The following is a 23,486-nucleotide window of genomic DNA, read 5'->3' on the forward strand; positions in this document are numbered from 1 at the left end:
CCATGCTGATGTGTTTCTTGATGTGTCCATAGTGGCAAGAACGATTTTAGGGATACAGGAGCCACTGGCTGAATATTTGTTGAATGAATTAATGACTGCTTTTCTGGGTTGTATCAATAGAAACAGTACAATGAACATAAAATACTTTTATTTATTATTGAAGGGTAGGGGGAGCAATAAATGCTAATGAACAAAAATAAGATGTACTCTGATGAAATTTCATATTCTTAATATCTTCATTAGAAAACAAACAACAGCATCAACAAACCATAGTGGAAAAGAATATAAAAAATAATGTATAGATATGTATAACTTAATCACTTTGCTGTAGAGCAGAAATTAACACAACATTGTCAATCAACTATACTTTAATTAAAAAATAATTTTAAAAAGTAAAAAAAACAAACAGCAAAACATCGACAACCTACAGAAGTTTGAGTATTGGGTAAGTAAACAGCCCTGCTAAACAAGGCTTCTGCTGTCGTGTCAGCTTCGGGAGGAGGTATTGTCGAGTCCAGGGACACCAACCCCGCCAGCCCTGGAAAGTCTCTGAAGAGCGCACAGAGTCTCCCCGAGAGTGTCAGCATGGACCCTGAGACCCCTTAGCCACCTCAGGGCTGATCTGCTGGCCGAGGGAAGGGGAGATGGTGAAATTGGGTGAGAGTTTGGGGCTTTGATATTCAAGTGAACTGGCTTTTTTTTTTTTGCGGTACGCGGGCCTCTCCCTGCTGTGGCCTCTCCCGTTGCAGAGCACAGGCTCCGGACACGCAGGCTCAGCAGCCATGGCTCACGGGCCCAGCCGCTCTGCGGCACGTGGGATCCTCCCGGACCGGGGCACGAACCTGCGTCCCCTGCATCAGCAGGTGGACTCTCAACCACTGCGCCACCAGGGAAGCCCGTGAACTGGATTTTGATTACAGAAAATAGGACTTTATTTATACCCATCAAATGGGTATCATTTGATGGGTATAAATAAATACCCATTCATTTATCATTTGATGGGTATAAATAAATACCCAGCGCCTCAAATGAATGGATTCCACCTGTTAGAGATAAGAACTGCTGTGTCCTTGAAGGAGCCGTGTTGCCGCCCGTGTCCCTGTTTCTACCAGCCTGCTGCCCCTCGCAGTCCTGGTGTCCGAGGTGGTGAGCAAACGTTTGTAAGAGGAATGAAAGGGGATCCTCAAGCAGCTGGGTGTGCTGCACTCAGGACATTTGGTGAAGGTCAGAGGACTAAGAAAGCAGGGCCGAGAGGACGCATGCATGTGTGATGGCAGTACAGGGCGGGGAGCAATGGTTGTGTGCATTGTTGGGAGCCCCCAAACGGATTCAGCTTCTGGGCTTGGAATAGGTGCAGCTGTTGCTCCCCAAGGTACCACATCCTGCACCCAGGCATCCTCCTAGGGTCTCTGTTGCCCATGGGGTGTGGGGAGTCAGCAATACGCTTCATGTAAACGAGCCTGGGCACAAACGGTGTCCTATTTCTGGTCCCCCTTCCAGCCCACACTTGCTAAAATCTTGCTGTTTGATTCATTGATTGGCAGGGCGGGGTAAGGTCTATTTAGCTCTCAGCTTGGCTGTGTATCAGAATCACCTGGGTGGCTATTACAGCTCCCAGTGCCCAGGCTGCACCCTAGAACAATTACATCATCGGGGTGGGACCGTCAAGAAGACCTTTTAAAGACCCTCCCTTATGCCCATCCCCCACAATTGATACCAACCAGCAGAGCCAGGTTGAGAGTCGGGAATATACTTGCGTTCCGGCTGCCTATCCTGGCCTAATGCTGGCCCTGGCTGACCCCTAAGCGCTCTCTCAAAACACATATCTGGGGCTTAATGAGCAGGGGTGAGGCTGAGGTGATCCCCGCCATCTGTGAGGCTGCCTCTGGCTGTGGAAGATGTAACAGGGTCACCAGCAGCGTGGGCTGATTTCTCACAAGTGCAATTTATGAGGCAAAAATTTCTCTCTTCATAAAAATGTCCCATGTTCCTGTCATGGAGGGTAATTGAGGCTTTTAGCTTCTGTGTCACAGTCATCATCCATTTCTTTATGTGCCTGGTGGTATCGCCCACGGGGAATTAAGTCATATTCTTGGTCAGTGAGTAACAGGGAGGCCATATGAAATGGACATCCAGGCAGGTGACTCAGCCGGAACCCGAGTCCCTGGAGAGCATCTCTTCCTGTCCCCGTCCCTCAGTTCGCTCAGACTATACCAAGGTGCGTGGGAAAATCTGGAACGGCTTCCACTTCCTCTTCTGTAAAAGGAGGTGACTGTGTTTACTTCCTGGGGCAACTGTGAGGGTTAAAGGAAGCAGTGAATGTGAAAAATCTGTGCGTAGCAGGTAATGGTTCATTTAAGCCGCCCAACTGCTGCTTCCATTTGCATCATCCTCCGTTTCCCCACAGGGCCCCAAACACACAAACACCATTTTACCTGCAGCAGGAGCTGAGAAATACTTGTGAGCTGAATTCCAAACAGCTGGAGGTTAGGATAATACTGTTAGGGGATTTTAGGCCCGTTCCCTCTACCTGCCAAGAAGCCCCGTCCTCTCTTCAGTACCCACAGTCCAGACGCAGGGCTCGCCCCGTCCTTGAGCCGGGAGCCCCCTAGTGGCAGGATGAAGTGCCCTTGTTACTCCTCAGGCCGCCTTCTCACCTCACCTGGGACGCTGTGTGGTAAGTAGACACAGGAACAAAATACCTATAATTCTTCCTCCTGACGGATGAAGAAACAGGATCAGAGAAACTAAGCTACTTGTCCAGGTCACAGAGCTGGTTCCTCTGTTCCAATCATTTTCCCAGGCTTGGTGCCCAGCGATGATCCTGCCCTCTGGACTTGGGGGTGAGGGCGCCCCCTGGGTTCTCCTGGGAGTGGAGTCTCAGAGAGAGAGAACTCTGGCATTGGGAGCCCCCTCCCCAGGGTCAGGGTACTGAACTGAGAAATCCAAGGACTGGAGACGGGGAAGCAGAGTGCCTGGGAAGAGGAAGGATGGGGCATGAGGACCTGGGGTTGGTCCAGGCCGGGTCTGCTGCTTCAGTGCAGCAAAGGCACCAACTCATCAGGAAAAAATGGTCAACTGCTGACTGACCAGCGGGTTTGTCCTCTGGAAAGAGCCCTGCAGTGGAGCTAGAGACGCTTACATTGTGACTCCAGGTCTGAAACTGTTAGGACGGTGATCTCAGGAGACTGCAGCAGGCGTGTCAGAGGTGCTGAGGGCTCCTGATCCTGGTTCTCTGGTCACCAGCGTGTGCTCTTGGGCCCAGCCAAACTCTCCAGGCCTCAGTGTTCCACTCTCTAAAGTGTGCATAATAGTATCTATCTCAGTGGGCTGTTACGAGGATTAATTGCGTTAACACAAAAAAAGCTCTCATAAAGTTCCTGGCCCAGAGCAAACACTATGTTCGTGTCTGCTATCATCCTAAAGTGTCCTTGAAGGCATCAACACACAGCAGGTACTCCAAGCTCAGTGAATCTGAATTTATTGGTCTTTTTCCAGGGAGCAGAGGACAGAATGGAGGGCAGGGGAGGGACTTCCCCCACTACACCCACATCCACACACATCTACCAGAATGCCCGTATCGAGAGTCATAAAAATGTTCACACTCATTGAGTCCTTATCCCATTCTTGTGAATTCACTCTAAGGAAATAATTCAGAGGCAGAAAATTGCTCTGGTCCCAAGGGGTCGTAGTAGCATTACTTCTAATGCAGCAACACCAGAATGTCCTAAATGAGCGATGACCTGGGGTTGATGAGTAAATTATGGTAAAATGTTATATTATGCAACCATTCAAATGATAACCAGAATGAGACTGTAAAAAAAGGTAACACTGTTTCTGAAATAACATTAAGTAATAAAAGAATTTAAACTGTGTAAGTCTGTAGAGCTATGTTAAAAATCAGGTGGAAAGGTATTTAATGGAAAGAACATTTTTATGACTCTCGATTCACCTTGGTATCATTGACCTCTAAAGGAACCAAGTCTATTTATTAGTTATCCATAAATGTATGCATTCTTTGTTTTGTTTAGTTAGTTATCCATCCACCCTTCCATCTATCCACCCATCCATCCATCCATCCACCCACCCATCCACCCATCCATCTATCTATCCGTCCATCCATCCACCCATCCATCCACACATCCATCCATCCATCCATCCATCCAATGTATACTGCATATCCTCTAAGCCTTAAATATATTGCAGAAGTCCCAAACGAGCGTGCATTCTGGTAGATGTGTGTGGATGTGGGTGTAGTGGGGGAAGACCCTCCCCTGCTCTCCATCCTGTCCCCCAGTTTCTACCCTTTTCCTGGATCAGCCCCTGCTGCTGCCCTGGCTCCCCCTGAGCCTGTTCCCAGGCTCTTCCTCCCTCCACCCCCACCCCACCCTTCTGCTGCCCTCAGCTGACTCCCTCGTTGATGCTGGCAGTTCTGTCTTCCTCGGCTTCCCTTTACTTATTTTGGAAGACCTGGCCATTTAACTACAGCCGCTGGAGTCATTTGGTTCCAGCTGTTTCCCCAGGGCCTGGCTGGTCGAGGGTCTATGCCAGAGACAGCCAGCCTGAGTCGAGGGAGGTCAGGTCCCTGGGGGAGAAGGAGGCCAGCAGTAGCTCTAGGACATCCTCAAAGGCCAGTGGCCTATTGTGGGAGAATTGACTGTGGGTGAACTTGGCCCCAGCCTTTCTTCATGGCCTTAGAAGGTCACAGGATGTTTTTGAGATGCTCTGCTCCCTCCTGCCTACAGCCAGGTTGTCATAGTGTGTGTGTGTGTGTGTGTGTGTGTGTGTGTCTGGGGACACTGGGAAACACTGGAGGGGACTCTTTTCTCCAAGAGAATCTTGACAATGAATTTTTAAAAAAATTAAAACCCCTTTCTGTTTCTTTATTAAATAAGTAAAACATTGCTGTGATAGAAAGTACAAATAAGCAAGAAAAAAATTCATCTCCGATTCCATCACCTAGCAGTGGCCGTGCGAACACAGGGTGTATACCCTTTGAAGTGTGGCTAAAGTGTGGCTTGGAAGGCATGAGGCTGGAAGGTGTGGATTAAGGCCAGATTATTTTGTGTCACCAGGACCTATATGGAGAAAGGTCATAGGCTTTGTTGTCATACCTGGGATCAAAGCCTAATTTTGTCCACTTCCTAGTTGTGTGACCTTGGACAAGTCACTCAACTTCTCTGAACCTTTACTTGCTCATCTGTAAGATGGGAACAATAGTATCTACCTCATGGGGTTAAATGAGAGTGAAACTGTCTCATGCCTGGCACATGGTAGAAGCTGTTCAGTAATGTCAGTCCCTCCCCAGCGAGTTTGGATCGTCCCTTGTGAAGCTGTATTTTAAGCAAGGGAGGGGAAAATTTATTTATGACTGATTGATTCTTTGATAATCATTTGCAGGCTTATAGGACCCAGTGCTGGTCAGGCGTGAGGGGATGTACAGTCTCACAGGCTGCTGGAGAGGGGGGTTTCATTGATACAATCTTTCCTTGGAGAGACGTAGGTGATATGCCTTGAAACACTTGAAAACCCCAATGCCTACCCCGTAGTCCAGCGATGCTACTTAAATAACTCTCTGATGGAGATGATCACTCAAGAGGCATGTACAATGGCATTCTTTCGTAATGTTGTTTTCCATGTTAAAATGACCAATAAGCTAACTGTCAAACAACAAGGCTCATGCATCTAACCCTGACGTGTCCTTACAACGGAAATACTACCAGTAATGAATCACGTTTTAAGTCTAGGTTTATTAACATGAAAAAATGTTTGTGATATGTTGTTGAATGAAAATAACAAAATAATGGGTGTACAGTTTGTTTTCATATTTGTAAAAACTTACACTTGTATCCACATTTGTATGGAAAATGGTTGGGGCGATTTCTAAGGCCCTCATCCTTGGTTTAAGACACCCTCTACTCCTTAAACTGAGTTCCCTGAGGCCAGCTCCAGGGGGCGTTAGTTCCTGGTAGCCAAACACATCCCAACCAATTCAGAAACAAGCTCTTCTCTTTGCAGGGTTCGTGTTCTTCAGAATGCTCCCTGTATCAGAAAACACGCACCTCCTGCTTCGGTTTCCCCAGGATGGGGTCGGAGAGGCATGTAGAGACCATCTGCTCTCAGCCCTGTCAGCCCAGGTGAATTCAGGCTTCCACAGAGGCAAGAGAGGCTCTGTTCATTAACTGTGTAGGGAACAGCGGGGGTCAAGGTCAACACTAGACTTGGGACATTGGCCCAAAATTATTTAAGGAGCATACATTATGTGTAATGCACTGTGCCAAGTGTGCAAAGATGAATGAGCCACAGCTGTTGCCCTTAAGGAGCTCAGTCTGGGAGAGGAAACAAACACCAACCTCGATGTGACTGGTGAGAGGGGAGAGGTGAGCCAGAGGAGGAAGGGGTGCCCTGCTTAGGGGAGCAGGGAGTGGTACTTCCCCACTGCACCCCCAAGGGATGCTTCCAAAGGCTGGTGCTGTACAGCCTTGACCCTGTTATCTTTAAGGCACAAGCTTGCGATTGAAGGGCAGTCATTTTTACCCCAGATGTGTTAGGAAATAGTGATTTTCCAGGTGTATGTATGCTGCCCCATGTGCGCATACACACACACATATGCACACACAGGCACGCACACACTCAAACTCACAAGCCCAAAGGGGGATGAGGAAAGTCACCTTCCCCTGCAGTCTGACTGATCCCTCCAAGGATGATCCGCACAAACAATGCAGGGGTGACTCATCGCCGTGACTCACAGCGCTGCGGGGCTAAGGTCCCGCCGGCACAGGGCAGACATCTCATTATTTGTCCTTTCTGTCCTCTGAGATGGAGGGTCCCCCAGCCTGGCCTCCACCTCCAGACCAAGTGAGTCTGGTGGGTGGGTGGGGGGACAGCTCATTAACGTAAGAAGTGGGGGGACAGCTCATTAAAGTAGGAAGTTTCCTAGAGAAACTCACCCGGTCTGGGCAATGGGGGTCATGGGAGGGGGTGTTACTTTACAAAAGGATTTACAGAAGATGTATTTCAACACAGCATTCCCCACTGGGCATTCAGAACAGGGTATGATTTCCCAAAAAACCCAATTTCCTGGCGTCTTTTCAGGAATCCACTGATTGTGCAAAGTGAGGTTGGAGTGTTGGGGGTGAGGAATATGGGGGGCGGTGCGGGGAGCAGAAATTCCCAGTTGAAAAGTCAGAAGGGGCCTTGGACCATTGGGGCCACTTCCTCCCACCACCCTGATCCCCTGTCATCACCTTTACCCCCCTCAGGCTGCCCCCCCCGCCCCCATCATCTGGCCCTGCGCTCAGGGCTGGAGACTGAGAGGAGAGGCTGTCCTGATCCCTGATGGCAGCTTGATTCTCTTCAGCCGCTCCTGAGAACACTGTACTAGAGGATCAGATTCCTTCCCCTGCCACCAGTGTTTATCAAGCATTCACTGTGGATCTCCCACGTTCTAGGGTAATGGGGGGGGGAGGGGAGATGCAAGAGGCCAGCTATTTAGCCAAGAGTCCCATGTGGTGTGCTTAGGGAAGGGGGGCTTTAAATTCTTATCCTGGGGTGGAGGTGTACAGAAAGACTGCCATTTGGGGGCCAGTTCAGAGGAGATGTTGCTGCATTCTAGAGCAGGCTTCCACAGTTCTGGGCAACCAGATACCCAAATCAGTAGGTCAGTACTTGGGGATGTCCCCATTTGGAGGAGACGGGGCCTTTACCTTTGAGATAACCATAGGTAATGCTTTCAGGGCATCCCTGGTCTGAAAGGGAAGATGGAATATCTCCCCTTCCTGTTTCCCATCCTTCATAGCAATTAATTAACATGGGCAACAGGAACTCAAGGTGGGCAGAGGAGTCTGGGACTTCCATTCATCTCACTGGGGCTACTCACAAGAAGCCTTAAATGTGACCTTATCTGTCAGATGGTTGCAAGGAATAAGTGAGTCCTTTGATGAGAGAGTGCTAAATAACAAAAACCACATTAATTACAGATCATTTGAAAACCAGGGCCTACAGATGTGTTAGCTGGAAGTCAAGGCCCTAAAGGTGTTCTAAAGACTGGAATTCTCCCTCTTCCTAGAGGGGTTGCCCCGGGAACAGGCAGTCTCCTGCAGGGCCAGCTTGGGGGAGGAAACAGGACCACAGGGCAGAGGAATAAAGAGGTGAGGAATTTATTAAAAAAGGCAGCGGGACTGTTGTGCTGGGGTTAGGGAGGGTTGGGAGGGGGTGCAGAGGAAGCCTGGGAATTGGGAAAGAGAAAAGGGTACAGTGCCTCCTACGGTGAAGTTGATGGAAGGGGGCCCAGTACGTGTCCTAGGGTGGGAAGCGATGGAACAAATTTATGGCATCAGGGGGTAGAAATCTTGTATGTTGACCCATGAGGACTGTGGCAGGAGACTGAACTTGTATAGCAATGTGTACATTTCAGATACACACGGACACGCAGAAAAGAAATGGAGAACATGAAAGCCTGGGGCAGAAGGCTGACCTCCTCAGCCTCAGGACCAGGGGTACCCCTGCCCCTCTGCCCAGAGACAGGCTCAGAAAAGTCATGGGGGTCTGTGGATGTGGCAATTGGGAAGGCGGGGCTGGCACGGGGAGAGGGGTTGGCCTGAGGAACAGGGAGGGGGATCCAGGCTTTGGAAGTGAGGTCCACAGTCTCTCTGTAGACCCGACGCAAGGGCCAGGCTTTGCTCTTCCCCACCCCCCCCCCCACTGCCAATGAACCGTACACTCTGCCTCAGGGTGGTGCCCATTGAGGGAGAAGGAATATGACAGCCTCTGCCCGAAAAAATGTCCCCTACCTTATCTTGCCCAGTCAGCATCCTGACCTTGGATCTGGCCAGGAAGGGGACTGGTCTTCACCCCTGTGTAGAGCCCCTGGTGGGCCAAAGACCAGGACCCTAGGGCTCAGGCTTCACAAAGGAGCACCAAGCCACATGATAACAATAATAGCTCTTCATTGTTATCCAGTGCTTGGCTCTGCTCTACGTATTGATACTTTGCAGCTGGGAGTCCTCACCACAGCCCTGCTATTACCGCCCCCACTTTACAGATGTGAAGGCAGGCACACAGAGGTGAAGGGACTTGCCCGAGGTCACAGGGCAGAAGGGGAGCAGCTGGACTCCAAGCCTGACAATCCCACTCGCTTGGGCCTGTTCTCCAACCTCAACCCCAGCTGGTCTGATGGCACACTTCCCCTTAGAGTGTCCTGACTTGCAACAGATGCTGCCAAACTCAGGCTGGGTGCCGTGGGGGCCTCTGGGATCTGTGTCCCAGGCTCAGGAGGGGAGGGCCAGCCGGGCAGAGGGACCTTTGGGGGTCTGAAGGGTGGACAGGGCATGGGCCCAAGGCGGGGTGGGGTGGGGAATGGGGGAAGCTGGGTTAAACCGACAGCAAATGCAGGCCAGTTTGGTCTATAAACAAATAAAAGTGAGCCACAGTGGGGCAGACACATGTCCTGGAGACAGCCCTGCTTTCGTTTGGCGTGTGTGTGTTCTGAGTGAATTGCCAAAACACTGAGCCGGGCTGGTGGAGGGTGGGCTCTGCGCTGCTCCTGACAGACGCCCAGCTGGGCCCCTGTAGCCCACAGTGTCAGAGACAGCTGAACACGCTGTAAGCTCCAAAGAAGAAAAAATTCCCCTAGCCGGCTGGAGTGAGGGTGCTGGGAGGGGGAGGGGAGGAGCCCCTCAAACTCAGGCAGGTGCTGCTCTTCAGAGAGGACACAGGGTGTCTTCTGGGACTTGGCCGAGGAAGCCGCAGAGGTGGGCTCCAGGCCCAGCCCTGCCCCTGCCCCTGGGGGACATAGGGCTGGTCGCAGCCCCTCTGAGCACATCAGTCCCTGGGAACACAGACTCTTGCTCTTGGCAGGATTATTCTTATCACTGGGACACCTTCCTGGGAGCCCTGCTTGAGCATCTAGGCTTCTGCTGGCTTCTGTGAGCAGGGGCACCCCGACACCCTTGTCTAAAAAGGGGTTTCTCAGCCTCGGCACTACTGACTTTGGGGGCTGGATAATTCTTTGTTGTGAGGGCCCAGCCTATGCATTTCAGGATGTGTAGCAGCACATCCACCTTCTACCCGTTAGATGCCAGTAGCACCCCCTGTCCCTTCAACCCAAAATGTCTCAGGACTTTGACAAATTGTCCCCATTGAAAACCACAGGTCTAAGGGGAGGGCTCAGGTCCAGAGGAGCCTTGGGACCGGCAGCTGCTGGACTGGTGGGACTTTGGGTGGGTCCCTTCATCTCTCCCCAGTCCTCGAATTTCTGCCTCTTGTCATGGGAACCAGAACTCTGGGCCTTGAGACAGAGGAAGGTGGGAGGCTGTCTGGGACCCAGAAAGGTGTTTTAAGTTGGGCTGGCCAGGCTGGGGTCACAGACTCCACCCCATCCCCACCCGGAGAGCACGAGGAGAGAGGCACGTCACGTGGTCAGGGAAGGTGGCTGGGAGCCCAGGTTTTGTTTCCTTTGAGAACAGCTTCACTGGGTGCGCAAAAATCATGCCCGCCTGTAGCATGAAACACACCTAACTGGTTTCTGGACCTTCTTCCTCCCAGCCACTTCTGATGGTTTCTGCTCCCGCTGCCTCCCTCCCCTGGGTGGCTGTTGATTCCATGCCCACCATACCGTGTCCAGTCCTCCTTGCTTCTTACTGGGCTGTTGCAATAGCTCCCAGTAGCTTTCCCTGCCTCCACTCTCCCCTCATCCACCCTCGCCCATGATCTGCCCTCCGCACTATAGTGTTTTTTTCTGAGAAACAGATCTTCGTATCGTCTTCTGTCTAAGCCCTTCGATGGCTCCCTGCGACCCTCAGGATAAAGCTCACGGTCTTCAGGCTGCCCACTAGGCCTTTCGCTTTGCCCCCACTCACAGCCTCACCCTCATCCCTGGTGTTCCCCTCCGAGTCACATTCATCCCATTTTAGACCCTTGCGGTTCTCCCCTATGCCACGCTGTTTCATACCCTGTGCATTTGCACATTCTATTCCTTCTGCCTAGAGTATTTTTTTTAGAGTTTTTTTTTTTTTTTTTTTTGCGGTACGCAGGTCTCTCACTGTTGTGGCCTCTCCCGTTGCGGAGCACAGGCTCCGGATGCGCAGGCTCAGCGGCCATGGCTCACGGGCCCAGCCACTCCGCGGCATGTGGGATCCTCCCGGACCGGGGCACGAACCTGTGTCCCCTGCATCGGCAGGCGGACTCTCAACCACTGCACCACCAGGGAAGCCCTTCGAGTATTTTTGTGCTTTAGTTTATTGAACTCCTATTCACCCTTTAAAACCCAGTTTAGGACCCGTCTCCTCTGTGAAACTTTCCCTGACCTCCCTGACTGAGCTATTTGTTTCCTTCCCTGACCTGCTCTCTTACCCTATGTCAGCGAGCTTTTATTGACCGTCTCCCCTACTAGACTAAGAACTCCTGGAGGGAAGTTCCTTAAGCTCAATGATGCCCAGCCCTGAGACAGGCACATGGCATGGCCCAGTCAATGTTTGTTGAGTGGAATTTAATTTGGAGGCAGAGGGAGATTCAGCCCCTGTTAGCAAGGCAGAAGCCTCTCCCCTAGAAGGTCCAGACATGCCAAGAGAGAAAGGCTGCCTTTCTTCGCATGGGAGCTTTGAAGACACCCAAATATAAACCAATTTAGGAATACACGGCAAGCCATTAATGTGGCACCCCTGGTTCCGAAAGAGGAATCTAGAACCTTCAAGTTGAAAGGTGGCTCCGAGATCTAGTATTCTTGTTTACAGGCAAGGAAACGGAGGCGCAAAGAAGTGACGTGCCCTCTTCCGTAGCACATCAACTGGGATGAGAATGCAGTCCCTGTAGTCCCAGTTTGGGGACGGTGACCGCTCTGAGTAGCCCTGAGTGACTCGCTATGGGGTGAGGCTCAGCCTCTGCACAGTGGGAACGGCCCCCGCCCCCCAGGGAGTCAGGGTGGGCGTCCTGCAGCCCGTGCCACACGGCAGACCTTCACAGGGGCCAGTCTCCCCTCCTGCTCCGTGTGGGGAAGGTGCCAGCACAGAGGCCAGGCAGTTCAGAATCGGGAAGTCTGTGGGAGGCGACGGGCCAGGATTTACAACAGGAACTGCTGTTTCCTGAGAACACTGTGTTCCCAGGGGCCTCCCCTCTGCTCCCTTCAGAGCCCTATCCACTCCACCCCACCTCACCCAGTCGCCCATTACTGCAGGTTCAGCCTCTGCTTCCGAACCTGCAGCCTCCCTCCTGAGGACCCCACCCACCCACCTTCCCATTGGCCGGCTGGACCTTGGCCTTGGTTATCCCATCGTCACCCCAAAGGCCTGAAACCTGCTCTGGTGTGAGTGACACAGGGCAGTTTGTCAGAGCTGCCTTGGTGTCGTGAGAGCTTGTATTATGGGACCAGAACAGGGCACAAGACACAGGCTCCCTCCCCAGCTCTCGGTCACCGCTGCTCCCCGTCTCCCCCCTCATTTACTCCCCTACCCCCAGTGTCTTCATTTCTCTTGCACTTGTCCCCCTTGCTAAGTTAAATGCCACTGGGTTGCGGGTCGCATGTCAGGGAAGTACACGGGCTTTTAGGCTGCCAGACTTCCAGGAGCCGGGGACACAGCTTTTTATCTGCAGAGGCTCAAGGACATAGCCCACCTTCCTGTTTCTTTCTCGCTTTCTTTTTTCCGTATAGCTGCCACCTCCCGCTGTCGATGTCACAGTGAGACTGAGGTGGTCATAAGATGGATGTCAGATCAGAGGACTCAGAAGTACCCAGACCTTTCCCATCCTCCCAGCCCCTCTCAGAAAAAGGTCAAGCAAAGTAACTGGATACTTTGTTACTAGCTGGGACCTTGACCCTAAACCTAGGAACCAACACAGGACTGCCTTTTTCCTCAGAATCGGGGCCCAGAGCCTTGGACCAAAGAGCCTCTTAACCCCACAAGGCCACACCTGGGTCTCAGGGAAGCAGAGGCCAGCACAGAAGCAGCAGGGGCCGGACATATGGGCCTGCATGGCCCAGGTGGCCTTCCTGGGATCAGACTCAGGCTCACATTTTCTGAATGGAGCAGGCTTGGGGTGGGGCCGGAAGAGCCGTCTAGGGCTACTTGCAACAAGTGGGGAGAGGGAGACGCATGGAGAAACATCTTTTCTAAGGGAAAGCGACCCCTGGGCCTTTCGTCTCTAGACTCAGCTCCCAGCTGGGCACCGCTCTGGCTTGGCCTGCAAGGGGCCACACCCTAGTGCACAGTGACCCCACCCACTAGCCCATAGGCCCCATCGACATCCTTGAATTGGCCCAGGAGGGCGGTGGGAAGGGACAGAGAGAATTTTTTTCCTCTGCAGGCTGAGGGCCACACCTGCACCTCCCTGCCCTGACATGCCTGGCTTTCTTTTTTTTTTTTTTTTCAGCCTGCTTCCATGCAGTGACCCTGGAGGCCATTCTCCTTTTATCAAGTTTCCAAGGATCGCTGTGGAGCATCGGGTGGCAGACAACAAAAGTCACAGACGTGGGAGGTTGTGAGTGTTTTCCAGACCCTGCCTTCTTTTCTCAGGAGCCCCAGGATGCCTGGTGATCTCTGGGATTGTGGCATTGTTTCCTAATTGGGTGACGTCCCTTTCCCGCATCTCAGATTTCTCCAGTTGCCCCCAAATCCTCCAAAAACATCCCTCGGATAAAATGGAGTTGCAAGGCAGTTGCTGTAGTGAAAAAGTGGACCCGGCCAGATCTGGGATGCAATCTCTGTTTTCCCACTTTCTGGCTGTGAGAACTTGGACCAGTTCCTAGCCCCTCGGACTTGGGTTTGCTCAACTGCAGGATGGGGGTGCTGTTTTCCAGAGAGGCTGTGAGGAACACTGGGATCCCACTCAGAGACAACCTGCATCGTGCCCGGTGGGATGAGATGCTCAGTGAGTGGTACCCAGCAGTCGCTCTGGATTAGCAAATAAACACCCATGATGGTAAGGATAAAAAAAGAACATTGAGAGGACACTGACTACATGCCATATACTATCCTAAGGACTTAAATCTAATCCTATTTAATCCAAGAAGAGCTCTATGGGGTAGGTACTATCATTATTCCCATTTTACAGAAGGAACTTGGGATACAGAGAGGTAAGTAACTTGCTGAAGAAGGGACCTGGACTCCAGAGTGGTTACTTTAGGAAGAGGCGGCAAAAGAGGCAGAAGTGAGGCTGGGGTACCGATCAAACATGGCCCAGGGTTTTTTCTGTTCTTAAAGACGGGAACCCTCTGAGACATATGGTAAAGATCTCATTAGGGAGGTAGCCACCAGCCCCCTTGACTGCAGACGCTGCTCTCTGAGCCATCCCAGGTGGCTGTTTGGTGGGGAGAGCCGCCTTTCCTGTCTTTTCGGGTCTCTGTTGAAAGACATCACCTAAGCTCTTGCCCCACCTCTGATGTATCCCAGGCAGCCCAGCCATCTGGGGATGGCGGGGGGTGGGGCGGGTGGGGAGCAGGGCCTGGTATCTCAGAATGTGGAGGGAAGGGTCCTCCGCAGCACTCATGCTGGGGATTTGAGCCAGGAGCTGGGAGGGCAACGCTGCTGAATTGCAAAAGATATCTGCTGGCATGCGGACTGCGTGAAGGAAAGCTTGTAATTGTAGCCATAAATCAAGTGCAGACAGGAAAAACTGTCAGACTTTGGGGAGTTATTTTGTACAGAAGAGGTGGAAAAATGCAGCTGTGGTGTGAGAGCTGGGCTGGCTGGATATTGGCAGAGGTGGGACTCACGGGGTCACCATGGAGTGGAGGGGGGACCCCTGCTCCAGAAAGCTATTGCTGCAGCCCTCACTTGCAGGATGACAAGAGAACGAGGCCTTTCATCATGGGAGCTGTCCTGGGGGACAACTGTGAACAAGCCCAGCTTATCTTTAGCCCTCTTGTTCTCTCTGTGGATTCGTGTTCTGGCCAGGCCACTTATAGCTCTGTGCCCTTTGGCAAGATGCTTAAAGGGAAATGACTATAAGTATTTGGTGCCTGCTATGTGCCAACTCCTGGAATTGGCCTCAGCTGGCGTGTAGCTTCTTCCTCAGTAATAGAACCTGACTTAATCCAAGCACCCACTCTCCCCCAGCCAGCCTTGTGCCTCAGCCCAGGCTGGGCCTATCTTTAGTTTCACAAGTTGGGTCCCGATTGGTTCAAGCCAATCATGAAGGTTCCATTCCTCTTGTCTGTGATTGGCTTAGGCATGGACATGTGACCCCATTCTGGCCAATGAGATATAAGGGGGAAGTCTATTAGGGGTGCTTCGGAAGAAGGTTTCTCATTCTCATAGGAGGAGATCTCTCTTACACCTCTGGATATCGTGCCTGGAACCACTGTAAGCATGTAGTTACCAGCCCGAAGCTGACAAGAGCACCAAGGATAGCCGAGCAGAAATGTGGAAAGAACCTGGGTCCTTTGTGATGACATTGAGCTGCTAAATCAACCCTTGCTGGAGCCAGCCTAACTTGTGATTTCTTGTTATGTGAGATGGTTTAAGCCACTTGGAGTTGGGTTTCCTGCTAAAGGTAGTTATGTGTCCCTACCACTTCTTGCTTCACTGAAAAATGGGTAGAAGTATGTTCTCTTCCCCATGTTGGAGGGTCCCTAGCTGGGTCGCTTGGTCCCTGTGGTGTCATTCTTTTAGCTTTCCATGTGACAAGTCACTCCCTCAGGTGCAAACATATCCCTAGGGTGTCAAGTTGGGTGGCTTCAAGTAACAACCACTTTGCCCCTGCAACTCTCAAGCCATTTTGCTAAGACAGTGCTCATTATGGCAGGTGTATTCTCTTAGGCAGACATAAAATGATCTTAGGAAGTGCCTGTTCTATAAACGTCCCTCACATAGTATGTGCTATTAATTAGAATTATGAGATATTTTACATTGCAAGCTTGCGTTGGGCGATCTTGGTGATTATTAAGCACCCACTGTCTAGTATTAGTATCAGAATGTCTTGCATTTTCTGAATGTATATGAAATGAGGACTGAAAACTCCACAGATGCCTGCTGGAGATCTCTGGCTTTCTAACAAGGGATAATGTCAGAGCTGCCCCACCTGCGTCTCCCTGCTCAGCGCTTTGCCTGGAGGGAGGAGCTGATTAATGTAGGACCATCACTTCTTTCTGGTGTCAAGAAGAGGAAGATGAAAGGCCTACATCTCCCCCTCCCCCAACACCTCTAAGCCAGACAGCTGGGGCCATTCCAATGCTGGGGGTGGCCAGGCAGTGGTTAGGGAGGAGTCCACTTCCTCCCGAGAGGACTCCCAGCCCGTGTCCCATATTTGACTAATGTGTCCTAAACATGTAGACCTCTGCTTAATATCTTGGGGGTCAAGTGCTCAAGTCAAGCAAACCCCAGGTTGGACTCAGAAGACTGGAGCTGTTCCTACTGTTACCCATAGTTCATCCCTCCTGTGGAGATCTGTAAATCCCTGGTTGAATCTGTGGGTCGATACTAAGGAGGGGAAGGGATGGGGAGTGGGGGGAGGGGCAGGGCTGCAGGACCTCTGAGCCCAGCTGAGCCCCAGTGAGGTAAGAAAGAGCTGGTCTCTCCAGGGACAACCTCCATAGGCTGGGGACAGAGGTGGACCTCAGCCAGTAGGAGGCAGGGAGCTCCTTTGGACTTCACAGGACCAGTTGTGTCGTCTTCAGGTGGGCCTCTTCTTATTCTTTTGGAAGCGGTGAGTACCTTTCTGGCTACCTTCAGCTACAAGGAAACTGAGCCAGTGACTCAGAGAGCAGCCCCTGAATCTACCGGGGTTCAAATCCTGGCTGTGTCATTGCTGTATGCCTGACTGTGTGCTGGGTACACGACCACTCTGTCCCGCTTGCCTCAGGCTCACAACGGGGAGAACCACAGCCTCCCTCTCCCCCTCACCCACCCCCAGGGAATGATCAGGAGTGTTATAAGAGGTGGGACGCGGAGAGCTCTCAGATCAGCTCATGGTGGTGCCCTGCAGATGGGAGGGCACTGTGAACTCCGGCCATCCAGAAAGGGAGGCGTCCAGCTGTGTTCCCTCCCAGAGGCCTCTGTAATCTGGTTGTAATCTCCCCGTTTGTCAGAAACGTCTGTATGCCACACACTCTGAGCCCCAGTCCTGATTTTCATGCAGCCCTCACATTGGCTTGGTGAGGTAGGTGATCCTGTGTTATTGGTTTCCTCTTATCGATTCCTGTAAGTTAAGGAGACTCGGGGAGCAGCTGAGTACATGTCAGCTCTGGGTAAGACAGGTATATTCTCAGGACCCCTCCACCTGGCCCAGCCTGAGGTCCCCAGGAGAAGAACCTATAAGGGCAGTCGGCATCTTCTAATCTGGAAAACCCAGGCTTGCGGGGCCAGGGGCTGAGCCAGGGAAGGGGCTTGCAGGGAGGGCAGGCTGGTGAGCAGTCCTGGGACTCTGACACGAGGGCTCCAGCGTGGAGAGGGAGAAGGGCTGGGGTGGGCAACTGGCAGCCTGGCCTGTCCCACCCAGTAGGGAGGACACACACGGTGCTCAGAGACCTAAGGTGGGGACACCGGACCAAGTCTAGAATGGCAGCTCCCCAGGGACTCTGGGGGCAGAAGTGAGGGGTGAGGGGCATTTAGGGCAGCTCCTCTCTGAACTGTGCCCTGGGTGTGTCCCATGTTGAGATGGAGTCCGGGGCTGGGGAATCACCTGTCCCATGCAAGAAGGGGGCTCTCGTGCACAAAATACCTGGACACCTTTCTTCCAGTTGTGCTTGTAATATTTCAGGGGAGTTGCCTGCCCTCATCCACTATACCCCTGCCCCTGCAGCCTCCTGCCCCCTAATAGCTGTCCCCCAAGCTAGACCGAGCTGTTTCTTCTGAAAAGTCTGCCTCTGGATTTTCTCTTTTTAGGCTAAAAAACCTAACCATATTGGTAAAGAAAAGTTTGACAAAAAAGTCAGCCACCACCTTGCCAAACATCGTCATTTTTTTCTGTTTTCTCCCAATCTTGGTCCAAGTGGTGGCCTACTTTCACCACACCATCCTGTGTCCTACCTGTAAACTTGGTGTCAGATGCCTGGTCGCCCATCCTTTGATACATTAAGTTGGCTCAACACCCCTCCCAAGTAGACGGACACCCTCTGTCTGTAGTTCCAGGTCCAGGCTCCACCTTCTCCTCCCTGGGGCCTGACCTGTATGGACCATGCCCACTTGCTCTCATGCCCCCCTGCTTTTGGTGGGGTTTGGCCAGTAGGGGTGAGGCACCAGCCAGAGCTTGTAAAGAGGGAGGAGGGTAAATTTGGGGTATTCATCTATATTCCTTTGCTAGGGCTGCCATAACAGAGTACCATAGGCTGGGTAGCTTAAACAACAGAAATTTATTTCTCCCAGTTCTGGAGGTTAGAAGTCCAAGGTCAAGGTTTCAGCAGGTTGGGTTTCTTCTGAGGCCTCTCCCTTTCACTTGCAGATGGCCACTTTTCCACTGTCTTCTCACTCAGTCTTTCCTCTCTGTACTTCTGTTCCTGGTGTCACTTTGTGTGACCAAACTTCCTCTTCTTATAAGGATCCCAGCCAGATTGGATTAAGGCCCATCCTAACGACTTTGTCTAAAGTTAAGCACTTCTGTGAAGGCCTTGTCTCCAAATACAGTCACATTCTGAGACACTGGGGGTTATGGCTTCAACAGGAATTTGGGGGCATGGAATTCAACCCATAACATCATTGCCCCTACTGCCTCCCTGTGGGGTCACTGAGAGCTGTCTGTGCCCCTCAAACAGAAGGTCACAGCTCTCGGCATGCGGCCCGCAGCCTGTTCTGGCCCCATCCCCGCAGGCCTAGTGGAGTTAATGGTGCTGGGCTGTTACCAGCTCCATGGTGTCCACACACACACAAAGCTTCCCACGGCTCTGTAAACAGTCCCTTCTTTCAACTCTCTCACGTTATCCGTTTTGAGCGTGTCATCTGTTTCCTGCTGGGCCCCTGCCTGATACACCAGGTACGGTGGTAGACCCGGCAGCGCTCCTGTCAGCTCTGAGGGCGCCTGTGCGGTGGGGTGGGAACCGGCCTGGAACAGTTGTCCTGTCTCCTTGGCATTGGAATACTCTGTCCTGTCACTTACTAAAGGCACGAGGGTGGAGAGGGAGGTGATCCCATGCCATGCCATAGCAAAGACCTTAAAACAGAATGTCACACTTTTTTTTTTTTTTTTGGCCACACAACATGAAGGACCAGGGATCGAACCCGTGTCCCCTGCAGTGGAAGTGCCTGGTCTTAACCACTGGACCACCAGGGAAGTCCCTGTCACACACTCCTAAGACTGTCGATGGCTATTCCTTCACACACATACCAGTTGAATGCCTGAATGTTCTCCTTGGCAGTGCCTCTCTCCTCCAGCTGCCAGCCCCAACTCTCCAATTCCTGGTATTTCTTTCGCATGAGGCAATTCGGTAGCCCTCCTCCACACTTTCAGCCTATGCAGGCTGTTCCCTGGGAGCTGCACGTTTCACACCCAAAGACGCCTCCTAGTCCTGGCCAAACAGAGGCTCTAGTTCTCTGGCGGAAGTCGCCACCACCTGTAAACTAACAATTCCCCCTTGTGCATTAGGGCCTCGTTAGGCATCAAGGACTGGAATTATCCAGCTGGTGTAAAAGGACCCCAGGCCCTCCCACCAGCAGGGTCTCCTCATGGGCTGCACGTTGCAATCACCTGGGAAACCTACAAAACATACTGATGCCTGGGCCCCGTCTCCAGAGGTCCTGAGAGGAAGCATCCTCCTTTCTCACCAGAACCTTCTGAATCCTGACACTTCGAGGGCCCTGTCAGCAGGCCCAGTCCCCTCCTGTCCATCACAACTATCCTTTCCTGCCCTGAGGCGGGATTCTCCTCCCAATCTGACTCCCACACCAAATTGTTTCTTTTTGACAACCATTAAAGATAAAATTTAAAAAATCATCTAGGAAGACATGTGTAACCCACTGGAAATTTCAAGGCAGTGAGTCACACTCCTGGGCCCCCTCAGATCTTATGTAAGGTTGAGTCACTTTTTGTGAAGTCCGTGCATAGCAGAAGAAAATTGGAAGGCTCTCAAGATATGTGAGTGTGTGTGTATCTTTGCGTTTCTGTGAAAGAGAGAGAGAGGAGAGAGATGTCACTTGCAGCTTTAAGAGACTGGCAGTAGCTCTGACTTAACTTCAGAGATTCCTCATCCTGTCTCCACCACCAGGAGACACAGATGAAAGATAATCAGGAGAGACGCAGAACCTGGAGGTGGTGGAGCCATTGGGGAAATGCCACCCCTGGCCCTCCCCCGACCCCAACCTCCCCAGGGGCGTCCCCTGCATCACCATAGGTCTCATTCTTTTTTTCTAATTTCTTGAGCCTCGCTGTCCAACAAGGTACCACTAGCCACCTGCGACTGTGGAGCGCTTGAAACGTGGCTCGTCTGGATTGAGATGTGCTGTAAGCGTCACATACATGATTTTGAAGACTTAGTATGAAGAAAAGAATGTAAAATATCTCGGTGATCCTTTTCCGTATTGATTAGATATTGAGATAATATTTTGGAGATACTGGGTTAAAGTTAATTAAAATTAATCTTATTAAAATTAATCTCACTTGTTTCTTTTTACCTGGGGTCCTGCCCCAAGCACCACCAGAGTGAAAACAAAGGGACAAAGACAACAGGACAGAAACTTAGGAGCCAAAAATCAGATGGGGGAGGAGTCATGGACTTTATTGACCAGATCAAGTTGAATCTGACATTGCACTGGGTTGCATGGTGCGCCCTCTAAAATTCACGTCCACCTGGAACTTCAGAATGTGACCTTAACTGGAAATAGAATCTTTGTAATTGTTTAAGTTAAAATGACATTTTACTGGATTAAGATGAGCCCTAAACCCAGTGACTCCTTATAAGGAGGCCATGTGAAGATCAAGACACAGAAGGGAAGGTGGTGTGGTGAGGGCAGAAGAGACTGGAGGGAGACAGCCGAGCACCCAGGAACACCAAGGACTAACGAACAGAAGTTAACAAGAGGCAAGGAAGGATTCTTCCCCAGAGCCTTCAGAGGGAGCACGGCCCTGCCCACACCTTGATTTTAGACTTCCAACCTCCAGAATTATGAGAGAATAAAATTTTATTATTTTAACCCACCCTGTTTGTGGCACTTTTTTCTAGCTGCCCTAGGAAGCGAATACACTTAACATGAAAAAAAAGAATATAAGCTATCTCATCGATCATTTTTTATGTTAATTAAAGGTTGAAATGATAAGTTTCATTTGAGTTAATATAAATATATTGGGTTAAATGAAACGTATCATTCAAACAAATGTCACCTTTCTTTTTTAAAATGTGGCTATTAGAAAGCATTAAATTACAGATACAGCTCTCATTTATGGCTTGCGTTTCATTTCTGTGTTCCAGAGTGAAGGGAACACTGTCAGATGCTGGGGTTCTTTACCTGGAGAAGAGAAAGTGGTGAAGCTTTGGAACCCAGAGTCACAAAGGTAGGAAAGTTTTTTTCACAAAGCCCAGCAGACGAGGACATGTCAGCAATTCAGCATGAGGTTAGGCCTGGAGGAGCGTGGGGGACCTTGGATGGGATGGCAAAAGAGATCAGGAAATTTCTTCCTTTACCTGTAGAATAGGGACTCTGGGCTGCATCTGGTAGGGGGCAGGGAGTGGACCCCTGCTCAGAGGACAATCACCCCTCCCCAAAAGGGGTTCCTGCTCAGGGAAGGCCAAACAGGCAGGAGGCAGGCCGGTTGAGGTAGTCTGTCTCCTGGGAGCCAGAGCCCCGTACTTCTCACCCTTTCAAAGGCAGCGACCCACAGCCAGGCCACAGTTCTGGAATGCTGCCGGAACACCGGTGCTGGCTGTAGACAGTGTGGAGAGGGATCTTGGGGTTACCCAAACACCTCACTGGCTCCAGAGGATGGTAATCAGGGGGACGGAAGGTGGGGAGAAAGAAGTCACCTGGCTTAGCCAGTCCCGACTCCTCTGTTTACCTTGGCCGGAGCTGAGATTCCTCTCAAGGTTTCTGCCCTGAGACAGCAGCGCGCTGAGCTGGGTAGTGGCGAGAGGCTATATTTCACCCTGTCCAGGCTGGAGGGGAACCAAAGATCATCCATGGGATGTGTGAGGTGTGCAGATCTCCCTTGAAGCGTTGGCTGCATGACTGTCTTTGGAGGTGAGAGTTTAAGGGGGTAGGGATTCAATGAGCGGCCAGCCCAGAACCTCAAACAGCCCACTTTTCAGGGGTTCTCGGGTTACAGGGCAGCAGGCTGAGCTGCTCGTTATTCTGAAGGTTTCAAGGGGGGCTGGAAGTGACCTTGAAACTACACTCTGGAGCCCATCAGAAGATTCCCCCCACCCCGCCACCTCTGCGCTGTAGCACCCATCATTACTCTTATTGTTGTTATTGTTGGATGACTTTCCTACAAACACCTAAAAACACCCCAGATGGGTCAAGAGCTCGGGTCATCCAGATTCCCCCACGCAGGCCACCTACACTTAACCAAGCCCCTCTGTGTTTGCTTTAAGGGACGCCGGTTATCCTTTCTGCCTTTGAAATTCCATCCCTGGGGAATTTGTCCCAGCTAAAACGCCAGCTCCCTCCAGGTGGAGTAATACAGCAAGTCATTCTTTCCCCAGATATATATTGAGAGCCACAAGGCCACGAGCCAGACCTGGTCCTGTAACTGAAGCACAGAGGGAACAGTGCTTCGTTCAAACCCGCTGATAGGATTAGCTCTGCCATCGCCCCTCTGGGCAGCTCTGCAGGAGCTCTTGGGGCACGGGGTGCTGGTGGGGGGCAGTGCCTGTGCTCGGGCTGCTCCGGGGAGTACGAGTTATGACCACAGAACTACTGGCCAGGCCAAGGGCTCTGGCTCCCACCACTGTGTGGCTCCCACTCAGCGTGGTGTCAGAACCAGGGTGAGAGCCGTGCTCCGGCCTCGTCCAGTCCCCTGTGGAATCTGGGTGCCTCGGCCTTTCTCAGCAGGGAGCCTGCTTTCCTCCTGGGGCCATCTCCAGCTCCCAGGCCTCTCCTCCTGTCTGCTTCTTTCTCCAGTGTTTAGAAAATGCCATCTTGAGTGGCCAGGGCTGTGAGGGGCTCTGGGAGCAAGGAGAGGTTTGCTGCGGGGTGATGGGCATCCCCCAGGGCCTGGTTTCAGAGCTCAAAGCTTGTCAGAGTTGGAGGAGCTGCCAGAGCACGGCCGCTCCTGCCAGATGCCTGCTCCCTGGGCCCCGTCAGCCCACCTCTACCTCACCTTGGGGAAGTCGAGATTTGTAGATTTGATGGATGAGGGAGAGAATGAGATGCTTTCGCTCTCCCCCAACTTCCCCCTACCCACCAGCACATCTTCAAACAGGAAATCAAGGGCCACCCCCTCTGTTTTTCTTGGTCAGCGCAAGACCAGTAGACTGATGCCATCTGCTTAGAAGGATGCCGCCCTGGCCGTGCGGTTCAGACAGTTGTCCTACTGGGGCAGCCCCGGATCTGGGGCTTGCCCTGTCATGCGACGGCAGAGATTTTAAGAACTAGGTGCCCTGGGATGACAGAGACCCCCTGGCCTGCTTT

This window comes from Delphinapterus leucas, chromosome 13, assembly GCF_059928025.1.
Source record: "Delphinapterus leucas isolate spDelLeu-1000000601 "Yukka" chromosome 13, BTC_Dleu_Yukka2, whole genome shotgun sequence".
NCBI lineage: Eukaryota > Metazoa > Chordata > Mammalia > Artiodactyla > Monodontidae > Delphinapterus > Delphinapterus leucas.